This window comes from Macaca fascicularis, chromosome 3 (assembly GCF_037993035.2).
Source record: "Macaca fascicularis isolate 582-1 chromosome 3, T2T-MFA8v1.1".
In the NCBI taxonomy this organism is placed as follows: Eukaryota; Metazoa; Chordata; class Mammalia; order Primates; family Cercopithecidae; genus Macaca; species Macaca fascicularis.
Window position 1 is genome coordinate 161,342,318 of NC_088377.1, and position 15,719 is coordinate 161,358,036.

A 15,719-nucleotide genomic window follows, 5' to 3' on the forward strand; every position below is an offset into this window, starting at 1 on the left:
TTTTCAAGTAAATTACAACTTACATTAAAGGCAGATTCTTTATTGGCTGAATGTGCTGCACTAGATATTTAAAATAACACAAACATTCATAGTTGTAGTTTTTAAATCTAGCTCATGGTTGAGTTAGATACAACAGTTAGCATGCTTAGGAAAGACAATATTCTGTGTATTTCTTAACAGCTTTATCAAGCACATTTGTAAAAGATTAAACTTTCATTTCCAGTTACTATGATTTCCCCCATACATCAAATGAACCAACACTTTTATTTATTTTAAATAAGGGAAACTGTACATGGCTACACTGTGCTCTAAAAATACTTGCATTGATGAGGACATTAATTTTAGCTTTTAAAAAAGGAGACTTTAAAATAACCTTAGAAAATTTTGAAAACCTTGACAAGCCGACTACAAATAGAGAATTCCTCAGTTTTCAGATGCAACGGTATGATGGAGTTGGGCGGGCAGCTGATTTGTGAGAGAAGTCACGGTGACCTGAACCTATTCCAGTAAAGCCAGTCAGCAGTGAATGTGGGGCAAGTGCACGCGGCTGGTCTACAGCTCCCACTGCCTGGTGACCAAAGAGCATCCTGAAGTTTCAGAGAAGAGACTGTGTGTGAGCAGCATTCTTCCAGCTACTGAGCAAGATCCTTCACCGGATAAGAGGTGGCAGAGAGAAAGTAACCTGCTGAAGGAGGGGGCAACGGCGGGCAGGGACTTGGCCGTCCACACAGAGCCTGCTCTTTCCTTTAGGGGACCCTGAAGTCTGCGGCTGCCCCTCCAATACCTGTGAGTGTAACACAGTGACCGGCACTCACACTGCATCACAGATAACATACAGGGCCTCAGGGACTGCAACACGTGGATGTGAAGTGACACACATCAAATTAAGAGTGAGTGAGAATGATAAAAGCTAGTGCTTAGCCTTGTTATTTTCCTGGACTTCCTTTATTTGGCAAGTATTTATGTTTTCATCATGGTTGAAGAAGCTGCTTGGAAACAGGTGAGCTGCAAGTGCATGCTACTCCTGAACTTGTTCAGGAGCTCTTCCAGTAACTTTTTATCTGCTCCACTGGAAAGCTGGGGCAGGGCTTCCAAGGCCTGCTTAAAACTTGACTTGCTTTCAGGTGTCAGGTAAACAGCCACAATGTCCCTTAAAGCACAGATTTCAAGTCTTGCCTGTAGAGCTCCATTTTTGCTGAAGGATGAAACACATCGCATCAGTCGACTGAGCTCTTCAGAAACTGCTTCTGTCACCTTGAACAGTACCTGAGGGGCCAGTTCTTTGGAAATAGTGAACACCTCTGCATGCGCGGCAATTATATTCACCAGTGCTTCTTTTAAATAGTTTCTGACACCTGTTGGAAGCAGGCAGTCTTTACAATCAAAATATCCTGCACAAATTCCAGGTTCTAAGTAGCTAACGGCGGGATCTGCTTTCAACTCGATGTAATTTTCAGAGAGTCTTTGATCTAGTTCTTTCAATGAGGCCATGCTAACCTGTGTTATTTTTTCTATTCCCCGGAAGTTGTGCTTTTCAAAATGTTCTGCGATATTTAGGAAGGTGTGACGTTCTAGATAGCAGTAATTACTTAGGACTATCAAAAGGCGCTGTTCAGAGGTCAAGCTGAAGTCTTCATGGATACTTCCAAACAAATCAGGGGAAGAAACATCAACAGAGAGATGTGTAGTATCTATATCTGCATCAGGCTTGATGCTCAACTGTTCCAGACAGTGTGTAAAAACCTGCATTATATTAATGCTTAGTTGGCAAACCTCCTCCTGTGTTTTAGGTTGTTGAAAGACCACTGGCCTCTCCCGGCTTACGCTCCAGAACCCCCTTCAATGACTGCAGAGAACACACGATGCACTGTTCAAACTGACATGGTAGAGAAGTCAGTCTTTCATTATCAACAATCCAGTCTTCTTTTTCAGCCAATCTCTTTATTTCTTCCGCCGTGTGCTGCAATGTGACCATTACGCAACGTACTCGGAGATCCAAAATGAGATCCTGGATGGTCTGTAACAGGTCATTAGGAATTTCAAGGGCAGTCAATGATTCATGAGTAAATCTTACGGTCTGGATGGCGTGAGCGAGCCACTCTCCGGAGAGCTCGCACTTCACCTCCCAGCCTCGGTACTGCTTTGCTTCCCCATCCCGGATGCTGAGGGGCACATATATTCTGTCTTTACTAGGTGGCTTTGTACATCTGAGTGGTGAGTTAGTATTCGAAAGTATATTGGGAGTTTTCCTGCCTATCCACCCATATTCCCTTTTCATTTAAAGAACATACTCCTCTCATTTTTTCTTTTGATTTCTAGAAGTTAAATCTGATTCTTTATTAGATGTGTTTGATCATCCTTTATAGGCTCCCATTCCATGTGAATGCATTTAAGCATGTCTGTTTCTGCACTGTATGTAATGAGTCTTCCTGGCAAAAGAGACCAGGCTGAGTAAGACTGAGAGTGGAAAAACAAGTATTGTTTCTTCTAGGCCTTCTAAGCTGACAGAGCAGAGGCATGTATGTGTGTATAATAACCTATGAATAGAAACATATCTATAAATATTTCTGTATGTAAACCTTTTTACCTATATTAATCTGAACATTCCATACTGGTTTCTTCAGCTCTAATTCATTAAGGCATTGATAATTATAGCCTTTTCAATTTGCTCAAGTCTAACCTCCAATTCCAACAGTGAGAAACCTAATTCTCTCTATCTGGCATCCATTTCCATACTTGCTTAATTTCAGTAGGCATATATAGTGCTTTCAAAACTGCTCAGCTTTGCCCTTATGAAAAACAACTTTATCATGAATGGGTGCTGTGGCTCATGCCTGTAATCCCAGCTTTTGGGAGGCCAAGGAGGGCGGATCATGAGGTCAGGAGATCGAGACCACCCTGGCCAACATGGTGAAACCCCATCTCTACTAAAAAACCAAAACAAACAAATAAACAAAAAATTAGCCAGACAGGGTGGAACGCACCTGTAGTCCCAGCTACGCAGGAGGCTGAGGTAGGAGAATCGCTTGAACCCGGCAGGAAGGGGTTGCAGTGATCCGAGATCTAGCCACTGCACTCCAGCCTGGGTGACACAGCAAGACTCTGTCTCAAAAAAAAAAAAGAAAGAAAGAAAGAAAGAAAGAAAGAAAGAAAGAAAGAAAGAAAGAAAGAAAGAAAGAAAGAAAGAAAGAAAAGAAACTTTATCAAGTAGAATGCTCTCACTTATAAATGAGAATATGCAGCATTTGGTTTTCTATTTCCATGTTAATTTTTATGATTTCTTTTCCTCTATATTCTTTGTTTAAATTTTTCTTTCATTTTGTATGATAAAAGTTTAAATTATTGGTATCTTACCTTTATTTTTTTCTAAAATATGCACCTAAGACTACAAATTTGACCCTGCGTAATGCATTTGCTACACTAACAAAAATTGGTAAGTTAATTTTTATTTTTATCTACTTTGATTTATTTTCTGTGAGACTTTTTTATCCCATGTGTTATTTAGATGTGTGTTAATTTCCAAATACTTGAGAGTTTTCCAGCTCTTCTTCTGTTACTGATTTACTGTGTAATGCTATCATGTCTGACAGCATACATTGTATGATTTCTTCTCTTTTAAATGTGTTTAAGTGCATTAGATGTGTCATATGTGATCCACACGAGCTTCAGAAAAATGTGTATTATGCTATTGTTAAATGGAGTATTCTACAAAAGCTGATGAGATCAAGTTGACAGTGGTATTCAGGTCAATTTTTTTTAATCTGCTTTATCTATGAAGAAAGGTGTTGAAGTCTTTCATTATAATAATTGATTTGTATTTATTTATTTATTTATTTATTTATTTCGAGGCAGAGTCTGGCTCTGTGGCCCGGGCTGGAGTGCAGGGACACGATCTTGGCTCACTGCAACCTCCACCTCCCAGGTTCAAGTGATTCTCCTGCCTCAGCCTCCTGAGTAGCTGGGATTACAGACACGTGCCTGGATAATTTTTGCATTTTTAGTAGAGACGGGGTTTCACTATGTTGGTCAGGCTGGTCTCGAACTCCTGACCTCATGACCGCCTGCCTCGGCCTCCGATAATGCTGGCACTGCAAGCATGAGCCGCCAAGCCCCGCCTTCTTTTATTTCTAACACTTTTTATCTAAAATATTTTGATGGTATATTGTTAGTTACACACACACAATTGTATTGGATTCTTGAAAATCAATTCCTTTATCTTTCGTAAAGGTGCTCTTTATCCCTAATTAGTTTTTTGTTTGTTACTAAAGTCAGTATAGTTTGTCTGAAACTAATAAAAATACTTCAGCTTTAAAAGTACTGTTAGCATGGTGTATCTTTCTTCATCCTTTTACTTTTAATCTGTAGCTGTTGGGTAGAATGTCCTGTAAATGTCTATTACAGTTGTATTTTTAATCACTCCTCCCTTAGAATATAAGTTTCCTGAGGACAGGAAATTTTGCCTCTTGCTAATCTTGTTTTTCGCTTTATCTCAAGCACACAAAATAAGCACAGTAGGGACTCCACAACAATGCCTGGAACATAGAAGGAGCTCAGTAATATAAATGAATACTATAATTTCAGACTCTGCAAATAAAGGATTTAGGGAAGATTAGTCCTTGAGGCATAGGAGGAAGTATAATCCCCATTATTTTTTATAAGACATAGATAAATTTTCATTCAGCAATAAAAACCCACTGAATTTTTTACTTTGAGATGTTTAATTTTAAAAAAAACAGCAATCTCTATAACCTTTTTTCTTCTCCATAATTTAATGATAAGTCCTGTTTGTTATAAAAACAGTTAATTTAATCATTTCGAATGTAAATAAAGTCAAAAGTAAAATGCATTTTCTGGCATGTAGTCCACTACCCCTTTGATATGAACCAGATGTTTCTCACTCCCCAGAAATAATCACATTAAGAATCTGAATGACAGAATTGTGGCTGTTTTCTAGGCACACACAATTTGTGCTTTGAAACTTGATTTTTAACTTCACTATCCTCAAAAGTTTTCCATCTTTGATCTCATTCTCTTAAAAACTCTGTGTCATTCATCAAATTTAATACAGCCTATCATAATGTATTTAAACAGCTCTTGTGCCAGTTTTCAAGGGGAATACTTCCAGTGTTTGCCCATTCAATATAATATTGGCTGTGAGTTTGTCATATATGTCTCTTATTATTTTGAAGTATGTCCCTGTCCCTTAAATACCTAGTTAATTGAGGCTTTTCTTTTTCTTTCTTTTTGAGATGTAGTTTCATTTTTGTTGCCAGGCTGGAGTGCAATGGCGTGATCTTGGCTCGCCTCAACCTCTGCCTCCTGTGTTCAAGCAATTCTCCTGCCTCGGCCTTCCAAGAGGCTGGGATTACAGGCATGCACCACACATCTGACTAATTTTTTGTATTTTTAGTAAAGATGGGGTTTCTCCATGTTGGTCAGACTGGTCTCAAACTCCCGACTTCAGGTGTTCCTCCTGCCTTGGTCTCCCAAAGTGTTGGGATTACAGGCGTGAATCACCGTGCACTGCCTAATTGAGACTTTTTAACCTGAAGGATGTTGAATTTTTTTGAAGGTCTTTTCTGCATTTATTGATGACATGTAGTTTTTCTCTTTAGTTCTATTTATGTGATGAGTCACATTTATTAATTTGCATATATTGAACCAATGTTGCATAAAGCCAACTTGATCATGATGGATAAAATTTTGGATGGGCTGCTGGATTCCATTTGCAGGTATTTTGTTGAGAATTTTTGCATCAGTATTCATCAAAGATATTGGTCTGAAGTTTTGTTGTATCTCTGCCAGTTTTTGGTATCAGGATGATGCTGGCCTCATAGAGTGAATTAGGGAGGAGTCCCTCCTTTTCAATTGTTTGGAATAGTTTCAGTAAGAAAAGTATCAGTTCTTCTTTGTACCTCTGGTAGAATGCAGCTGTGAATCCATCTGACCTTGGTTTTTCTTAAATAGTTGGTTGGCTATCACTGCCTCAATTTCAGAATTCATTATTGGTCTATTCAGGGATTTGATTTCTTCCTGGTTCAGTCTTGGGAGGGTATATGTGTCCAGGAATTTATCCATCTCTTCTAGATATTCTAGTTTATGTGAGTAGAGATGTTATTATTCTCTAACAGTTGTTTGTAGCTCTGTGGGGACAAGGATGCCTTCTTTCACCAGTCCTATTTAACACAGTATTGGAAGCTCTGGCTAGGGTAATTAGACAAGAGAAAAAAAAATATTCCAATAGGAAGAAGGGAAGTCAAACTATCTTTGTTTGCAGTTGACATGATCCTATATCTAGAAAACCCCATCATCTCAAGACAAAAGTCTTTTAAGCTGATAAGCAACATCAGCAAAGTCTCAGGATACAAAATCAACGTGCAAAAATCGCTAGCATTCCTATATGCCAATAACAGGCAAGCTTAGAGCCAAATTATGAATGAACTCCCATTTGCGATGGCCACAAAAAGAATAAAATACCTAAGAATCCAACTAACAAGGGAAGAAAAGAAGCTCTTCAAGGAGAACTACATACCACTGCTCAAAGAAATCAGAGATAACACAATCAAATAGAAAAAAAAAATCCATGCTCATGGATAGTAAGAATCAATATTTTGAAAATGGCCATAGAGACCAAAGTAACTCACAGATTTAATGCTATTCCCATTAAACGACCATTGATGTTCTTCACAGGATTAGAAAACCTATTTTAAAATTCATATGGAACAAAAATAAGCCCAAGTAGCCAAGGTGATCCTAAGCAAAAGGAACAAAACTGGAGGCATTACCATATCTGAGTTCAAACTATACTACTGGACTACGGTAACCAAAACAGGTACTGGCATGAGAACAGGCACATAAACCAATAAGAAATAAGAAAACAGAGATTAAGACTGCACACCAACAACTATTTGATCTTCGACAAAACTGACAAAAACAAGCAATGGGGAAAAGATTCCCTATTAAATAAATGGTGCTGGGAGAACTGGCTAGCCATATGCAAAAAATTAAAACTGGAACTCTTCCTTACACCATATACAAAAATCAACTGAAGGTGGGTTAAAGACATAAATATAAAACACAAAGCTATAAAACCCCTAGGAGAAAACCTAGGCACTACCATTCAGCACTTAGGCATAGGCAAAGATTTCATGATTAAGATGCCAAAAGCAATTGAAATAAAGCAAACTTTGATAATTGGGATCGAATTAAACTAAAAAGCTTCTGCATAGCAAAAGAAACTGTCAACAAAGTGTAGAGACAACCTGTAGAATGGTAGACAATTTTGGCAATCTATCCACCTGACAAAGGTCTAATATCCAGCATCTATAAGGAACTTAAACAAATTTACAATAACCTCATTAAAAAGTAGACAAAGGATATGAACATACACTTCTCAAAAGACAACATAATGGGGCCAAGAAATATATGGAAAAAAAAAAGCTCGACATCACTGATCATTAGAGAAATGCAAAGCAAAATGACAATGAGATACCACCTTACTCCAGTCAGAATTGCTACAATTAAAACGTCAGAAACAGAACAGATGCTGGCCAGATTGTAGAGAAAAAAGAACACACTTACACTGGGTGTGTAAATTGGTTCAACTATTGTGGAAGACAAGTGTGGTAATTCCTCAAAGACCTAGAACCAGAAATACTGTTTGATGCAGCAATTCCTATATATATAGGCACACACATATACACACATACACATACATGTATACATATATGCATATATACATACATACACATACATGCATACATATACATACATGTATATATACATATATACACATATACATATATACACACACATATATATACCCCCAAAGGAATATGCCCAAAGAAATATAAATCATTCAATTAGAAAGATACATTGCAGCACTATTCATAATAGCAAAGACATGGAATCAACTCAATTTCTCATCAATAATAGACTGGATTAAAAAAAAACAGTACATATACACCATGGGATACTATACAGCCATAAAAAGGAATGAGATCATGTCCTTTGAAGGGACACAGATGGAGCTGGAAGCCATTATCCTCAGCAAACTAATGCAGCAATAGAAAACCAAATAATGCATATTCTCACTTATAAGTGAAACTGAATAATGAGCACACAAGGACACATGGTGGGGGACAACACACACTGGGGCTTGTCACAGAGTGGGGGTGGGCTAGGAGTGGGGAGAGCATCAGGAAGAATAGCTAATGGATGCCAGGCTTAATATCTAGGTGATGGGATGATCTGTGCTGCAAACCACCGTCGCACACGTTTACCCATGTAACAAAGCTGCACATCCTGCATAGGTACCCCTGAAATTAAAATAAAAGTTGGAAATAAAAAGTTAAATTAAATTTAAAAATTAACAACTCTTACGGAATATTAGGGTGTTTTCATTTTTTAACTCATTTGTTAAGATAAATATTAGTATTAGAATTGTTGAGTCATAAGATTAGCCCTTTTGTTAAATACTGCAAATGTCTAGATATGCCAATATATAAATATTTTCTTTTGTGTGTTTGATATATTGTATTTCATAAGGTAGTGTAGGTTGAATTATGTCCACCAAAAAGATGTTCTCACTTTAAGTACCTCAGAATGTGACCTCTTTGAGAAACAGGGTATTTACAGGGATAGGCAACTTAAAATCAGGTTGCTAGACTGGTCCCTAAATCTAATGTAACTACAATCCTTATAAGAAGAAAAAATTTAGACACAGATACAGACATGAACACCAGGCAAAATAAAGGCAGAGATCAGGGTGTTAAATTACAAGTCAAAGAACACCACAGATTGCTGGAAAAGCACCAGCAGTTAGAAGAGAGGCATGAAACAGACTCTCCATCACAACCTGATTTGGTTTGGAGGTGCGTCCCCTCCAAATCTAATGTTTATATGTGATCCCTACTATTAAAGGTGGCACCTGGTGGGAAGTGTTTAGGTAGTGGGGGAAGAGCCCTCATGAATGGCTTGGTGCCTTCCCCATGGTATGAGTGAAGTTTTGCTCAGTTCACATGAATTCTGACTGTTTAAAATAGCCTGGTATCTCTCTTGCTCCTTCTCTCACCATGTGACACACCTGCTCCTCCTTCACTTCCACCACGAGTAAAACATTTTTGAGGCCTCAGTGGAAGCCTAGCAAATGCTGGTAGCATGCTTTTGTGCCTCGCAGAGGCCTGAACCAAATAAACTTCTTTTCTTTCTAAATCACCTAGCCTCACGTATTAGCAATACAAAACGCACTAAAACACAACCCTAAGAAGAAATCAACCCTGCTAACACTTTGATCTCACACTTCTAACTTCCAGATCTCTAAGATAATAAATTTCCATTGTTCAAGTCACTCAATTTGTGATACATTTTTGCAGTCCTAGGGAACTAATGCATGCAGCTATAGATATAAAATTATTCACTTATATTTACTTCTTGGACTGTAGAGATAAATTTTAACACTTTTATGTTATATGCATATGGCAGTAAAGAAAGTAATCTTGTCAGAGAACATTTTACATTTTTCTTTTACAGTGAGAGATGAATATTAAACACGTGATTTTATAAGGTTACAGAAGACAACAGATGCTAACTCAATCTGTGTAATTTCAGCACAGTATAATAGAGTTTATTTATTTATAATTGTGTGGGAAGAATGTAAATAAACCAAAAAGAAAGAACATAGTTACACCAAAGGTAGCAACTGTGATCCAGATAATATGAACTTTAAAGTACACTCAAGAAGGAAATGAACTGGGCCACAATTTGAGATATAAAATCTTAACTTCTGAGGGGGGCATTCTGAAACACGTTCTTGTGTCCATTTTATGATTTTAAGAAACTCAGAATGGTGAAAAATACATTTTATGCTATGATATGGCAATTTTTAGGAGCAATATAATACTTCTAAGGTCTTAAATACCTTTGCTAAGAAAGTTTCAGAGACTAGACAGGTGGTCTTTCTGTACAGAACAGCCATAGACGTAATACTATACATTTATGCCTGATACAATGCTGATTTCAGTAAAGAATATTATTCCTATTTCCCAATAGATTGGCTGAGATTTTTTAATGTGTATTAGTTTCCTAGGGCTCCTGTAACAAATTACAATAAGCTTGATGACTTCAAACAACAGAGTTCAGCAGTTCAGAAGTCCAAAATCAAGGCGGGTGCAGGCTACCCCTTAAAGACACTCTTGGGGAAAAATCTGTCTCATGCCTCTTACAGCTTCTGGTAGTTGTTAACTTGTTTGGTTTATGGCCACGGCCTCCAATTTATGCCTCTGTCTTTATCACTTACTTTTGTGTGTGCGTCTACCTTCTTCTCTGCTTATCTCTTAAAAGATCAATGATTATTAAATTTGAAGTCCATCTGGATAATCCAGGAAAATTTCTTCATATCAAAATCCTTAATTTAATAACATCTTCCAAGACTGTTTATTTAAATAAAGTAAGATTCATAGGTTCCATGGATTGGAATATGGAAATAATTTTGATGGAACCACCAATTTATACCACTACATAACATTAGTAAATATATTTGGACTAATAGATACTGGAAAATTACCAATTAGGCTGACATACTCATATCTGATACTGCAGGGTATACAGATTTAGGATTGAATGTATTCCCTTGGTCTTAGTTGTTTATCTTTGGCCACTGACTTATAAATGCATTATAAGTTCTAAATATTATAAGTGTTTTCTGCAATGTGTCATTCAAATGTGAGTTCTTCAAAGTCTTTAATCATGCTATTTCAGCTTTGGACCTCCAAGCTAATCCAGTAAAAGATGACTGAACACAGACTACCTAAAGCTGGTTAAAACATATGGCCATAGATAATTTTATAGTAGTGCTTATCTGAACTTAACATTGCCAATAAAATGCAGTGTATTTTCCAGCCGTGGCTTACCAGTGATCAATTAGGACAACAGGAAAGCTAAAGAAATGCGATGGTGAAAGGATCTCCTATTCAGTAAATGGTGCTGGGAAAACTGACTAGCCATATGCGGAAAACTGAAACTGGACCCCTTCTTTACACCTTGTACAAAAATTAACTCAAGATGGATTAAACACTTAAATGTAAAACCCAAAACTGTAAAAACCCTAGAAGAAAACCTAGGTAATACCATTCAGGACATAGGTATGGGCAAAGACTTCATGATGAAGATACCAAAAGCAATTGCAACAAAAGTCAAAATTGACAAATGGGAGCTAATTAAACTAAAGAGATTCTGCACAGCAAAAGAAACTATCATCAGACTGAACAGGCAACCTATAGAGTGGGAGAAAATTTTTGCAATCTACCCATCTGACAAAGGTTTAATATCCAGAATTTACAAGGAACTTAAACATATTTATAAGAAAAAAGAACAACCCCATCAAAAAGTGGACAAAAGATATGAACAGAAATTTCTCAAAAGAACACATTTATGTGGCCAACAAACATGAAAAAAAAAAAAACTCAACATCACTGATCATCAGAGAAATGCAAATCAAAACCATTATGAGATACCATCTCATGCCAGTCAGAAAGGCAATTATTAAAAAGTCAAGAAACCACAGATTCTGGCAAGGCTGTGAAGAAATAGTAATGCTTTTACACTGTTGGTGTGAATGTAAATTAGTTTAACCATTGTGAAAAACAGTATGGTGATTTCTCAAGGATCTAGAACCAGAAATACCATTTAACCCAGCCATCCCATTACTGGGTCAAATGGAATATAAATAATTCTATTATAAAGACACATGCACACGTATTTTTACTGCAACACAATTTACAATAGCAAGGATATGGAACCAACCCAAATGCCCCTCAATGATAAAGAAAATGTGGTACATATACACCATGGAATACTATGCAGCCATAAAAAGGAATGAGATCATGTCCTTTGCAGGGGTATGGATCAAGCGGGAAGCCATCATCTTCAGCAAACTAAAACAGGACAGAAAACCAAACACCGCATGCTCTCACTCATAAGTGGGAGTTGAACGTTGAGAACACTTGGACACTGAGAGGGAAATAACACATACCTGGGCCTGTTGGTAGTTGGGAGGTGAAGGGAGGGAACTTAGAGGATGGGTTAATAGATACAGCAAACCAGCATGGCACGCATATACCTATGTAACAAACCTGCACAGGTATCCCAATTTTTTTTAGAAGAAGTAAAGAAAAGGAAAAAGAAAAATATATAGACAAACTGCTGAAGTTTATTTCAGCAACAGCTTTCAAAGACTCAGGGATAATTCAGTGTTTCCCAAAGAGATAAGTACAAACTGGTTAAGCACAAACTGTTTCAACAATCAACCACCCATCCCCACACACAAAACTCATCAGAGGTTCCCTAGTTTACAAGTTTTGAACAATAATTGTCAAGTCTCAGTTGATTAACTGTAGCTGTAAACCATCCTGTAACTAAAGTCTACCTATCAAAATTTTATACAACTCAAATGTTTAATCTGTTCAACATGCCCATTTGACAAAATTCATTTTCCATTCTAATGGTATATTCTAATATATGACTAATATACACATGAGCAACATAAAGTGGATTTTAGACATTTCTTTAGTTTCCACTGTGTATTTGAAATTTGCTTTCTGGAAATATAGGGGGAACGAGACGATCTGTATCTATACAAAGATGTATAGCCTATGATCCACAGTGGCATAACAGTACATTCAATTATTGGACTCAGTATATTAAACAATAATTAATGAATATTATTTTGTATTTTATGTTATTTCATAGGCAATGGTATTCGATCATCTAATGAAAGTCTAGATTTAAACAGCCTGTTCTAGATGTCAGCAGGAGGCCAGGAACACTTGAACTAATATAGAGGAAAAAATTCAATAATTCCAAGGGACTGGAATATGTTTTGGATATATCATTCTCCTTCCTCTCTCCCAACTAAATCATGAAGACATCCTACAAAGCTCTCCGTTCATTAAAGTCTTGAAAGCTAGATTGGTGATTAAAACACCACATTATTTAGAAAAAAATGATTCACATTTTATTTTGGAATGAGAATGTTAGTTGGAGTAGGAGCAGAATCCCAATATGACTTCCAATCCTACTGAGGTGGTGGTAGATAAAATTAAATTCATTATGCCATTAATTGATTTTCATTAGGGAGGAAAAATATCTTTATCTTTTCAACAAAGACCTGAGTTCAGCCTCTTAAAAATAAAACAAAGCAAAACACAAAACAAAAATAGTTTATGTCCTCTTGCCAGGTCACAGACATGAATTAGTTATTAATCTAGATATCCTTGAATAAAATGAGAGCTGGGAAACTTTGGGGAAACAGCCTTCCATAACCAAAAACATGCATCCGCTTGATCTCTCCTAAGATGAATTGCCACCATTTTCTAAGGCAACTCTGCACTATGCAAAATGAAGTATCCAAATATTTATGATCTACTGTATACTGACTCTAACCTGAACCACATTCTGAAGAATCTTTCTGGCCAAGCAGTAGTTTTGGCGGCTATGACAATCACATGGTTAAGAAAATATTGGCTAGAAACTTACTATATTACTGATTCCCATAGTATCCCTATTTAAATTTATAAATAGAAAAATTTAATGAGATGACATTGCCATACAATAAAATTAGCCAGGTGTTAATATCTTCTGAAGTAACTACTACAGATGTATTCCCCTTTCTAGCAAAGTTATAGACCCCGGTATGGAGTTAGGGCCCTGGAAAATGGCTTTTCTCTGTTCTAATAAACTGTAACCCCTACCTCCTTACCCATTAGATTGTTTTCACCACGCCAGAATAGTAATACATCTTTGGATGCCTTCTTAGTAGCAGGCACATTATTTGCATTGTAAAATGTGCATTACAGGGATTCATTCCTTTAATTAATAAATAAGAACAATTTTGTACCAAATATTGTTTTAGCATCTTGTGATACATTCCAGAATAAATAAGCTGCTTCCATGCAGCTTACATCCTAGTGAGGAGAAGCCAACTATGAATAGGAGACATAAAAATAAATTACTAGTTTACTAAATGATAATATCACATATTAAATTTAAAAAAATAGAAGGTGGAGGGGCTGGAGGGTGCCTGATATATTTAAACACACATACACACACAGAGAGAGAGAGAGAGAGAGAGAGAGAGCGCACAAAGGGGCTAGGATAGCTAGGTGGGATGAATTAGTAAAAGAACAGAAGGAACTACTGATGACCCAGATGATGCTGGGTATTGCAAAGCCTTTGGGAGAATTTTGGCTCCTACTTTGAAAAAAATGGGAGGTTATAGAAATGCTTTGAGCAGACAAATGACAAGATATCATTCATATATTCAAAGAGTCACTTTGGTTTCTGTTTTGTAATTAGGCTATAATGAAGAAAGAGAAGAGCAGGGAAATTATTGGCATATAATTTGTTTTTCTGCCTGGGTGGCAGCACAATAACTGGTGAGAAAGTTGTGAATTTCTGGATATAATTTACAGGTAGAGCCTATGGATTTACTAACACGGTGGATGTCTCTGACTGAATGTGAGAGAAAGAGAGTAGTCAGGGAAGAGTCTACGTGTTTTGTTTTGTTTTGTTCCTAAACGATCAAAGCATAAAATTATAAAGATGGGAAATATGACAAGAAAAGCATTTGAACAAGCATAATCACAAGCATAATCATCCAAGTACAGTTTTAATAGAGTAGAAAGTTGGGGACACGGGATTGGAATTCAAGGGAAGATTGATGCTAATGATAAGAATTTGGAGAAATTGCCATCTTATAGGTGGACAATTACATCTCATTGTGGTCTTAACTTACATACTTATTCTTAATTAGGCTTAACATATTGTCAAATGTTTACAACCCATCAATTTTATTCTCTTTTCCTTTTTCTTTAATTTAATTATTTATCTATTTTATATATATATATGTATATATATATACTCACACACATATACACATATAGCTTCTCCTATAGTTTCTTACAAATTTGGGTTTTTCTGTTATATGTGTTTCAAACGTATTTTCTAGGTGTATCAAATGCCTTTCCTCAGTTGTTAACTTTGTTTTTGTCCACGTTCTTTCTTGTGTTTTTTGATGAATAGAGATCCCTAATTTTTAATCTAGTCAAATTCATCAATTTTTTCTTGTCAATTTTTTTCTACCTCTTGGGCTTTCCATAATCCTCCTTCTATTTAAACTTCATGCTCAAAACATTTTCTATGTTTTGATTAGTTATTGTAGGTGATCTATCAGTGGGAGTCACATGCTACTCTATATAATCTATCATATTATTGGAAACAAATCCAAATTTACCTACCTTTTGAAAGTAAATAATTGAACATGTTTTCAAGCTGAGAAAAAGCATAGATCACATAGTTAAACACAATAAAAATAATTTTTTTTGTAGTTTATCAGAAAGATAAATATTTGTTAGAACTGTTATAAAAAATCTATCATAATTTTAGCCAACAATCACAAAATTTACAAGGTTGTGCTGCACAAATTATGAAACTTTAGTGAATCATAGAATATATCATAATTAAGATAAAATGAAGTGAAATTATCAATACTAAGCAAAACATACTTGGTTACTGTATATTGTGCATAAATGATTTGTTTAAATGTACATGAAAACATTAGGATCTCAAATAGTAATTGGAAAAATTTAATGAAAAGTTCACTTCGAACAAAAAATAATGAACAAAAATATGGGAAAATGCCCATCTAACAGTAAACAAACAAA

The 15,719-nt window shown here is 36.2% G+C and overlaps 1 pseudogene; it reads right to left on the reverse strand.

The window, feature by feature from the left end:
• Positions 1 to 928: 928 nt before the first annotated feature.
• Positions 929 to 2,278, reverse strand: LOC102141568 (exocyst complex component 2 pseudogene; annotated as a pseudogene).
• Positions 2,279 to 15,719: the final 13,441 nt, after the last annotated feature.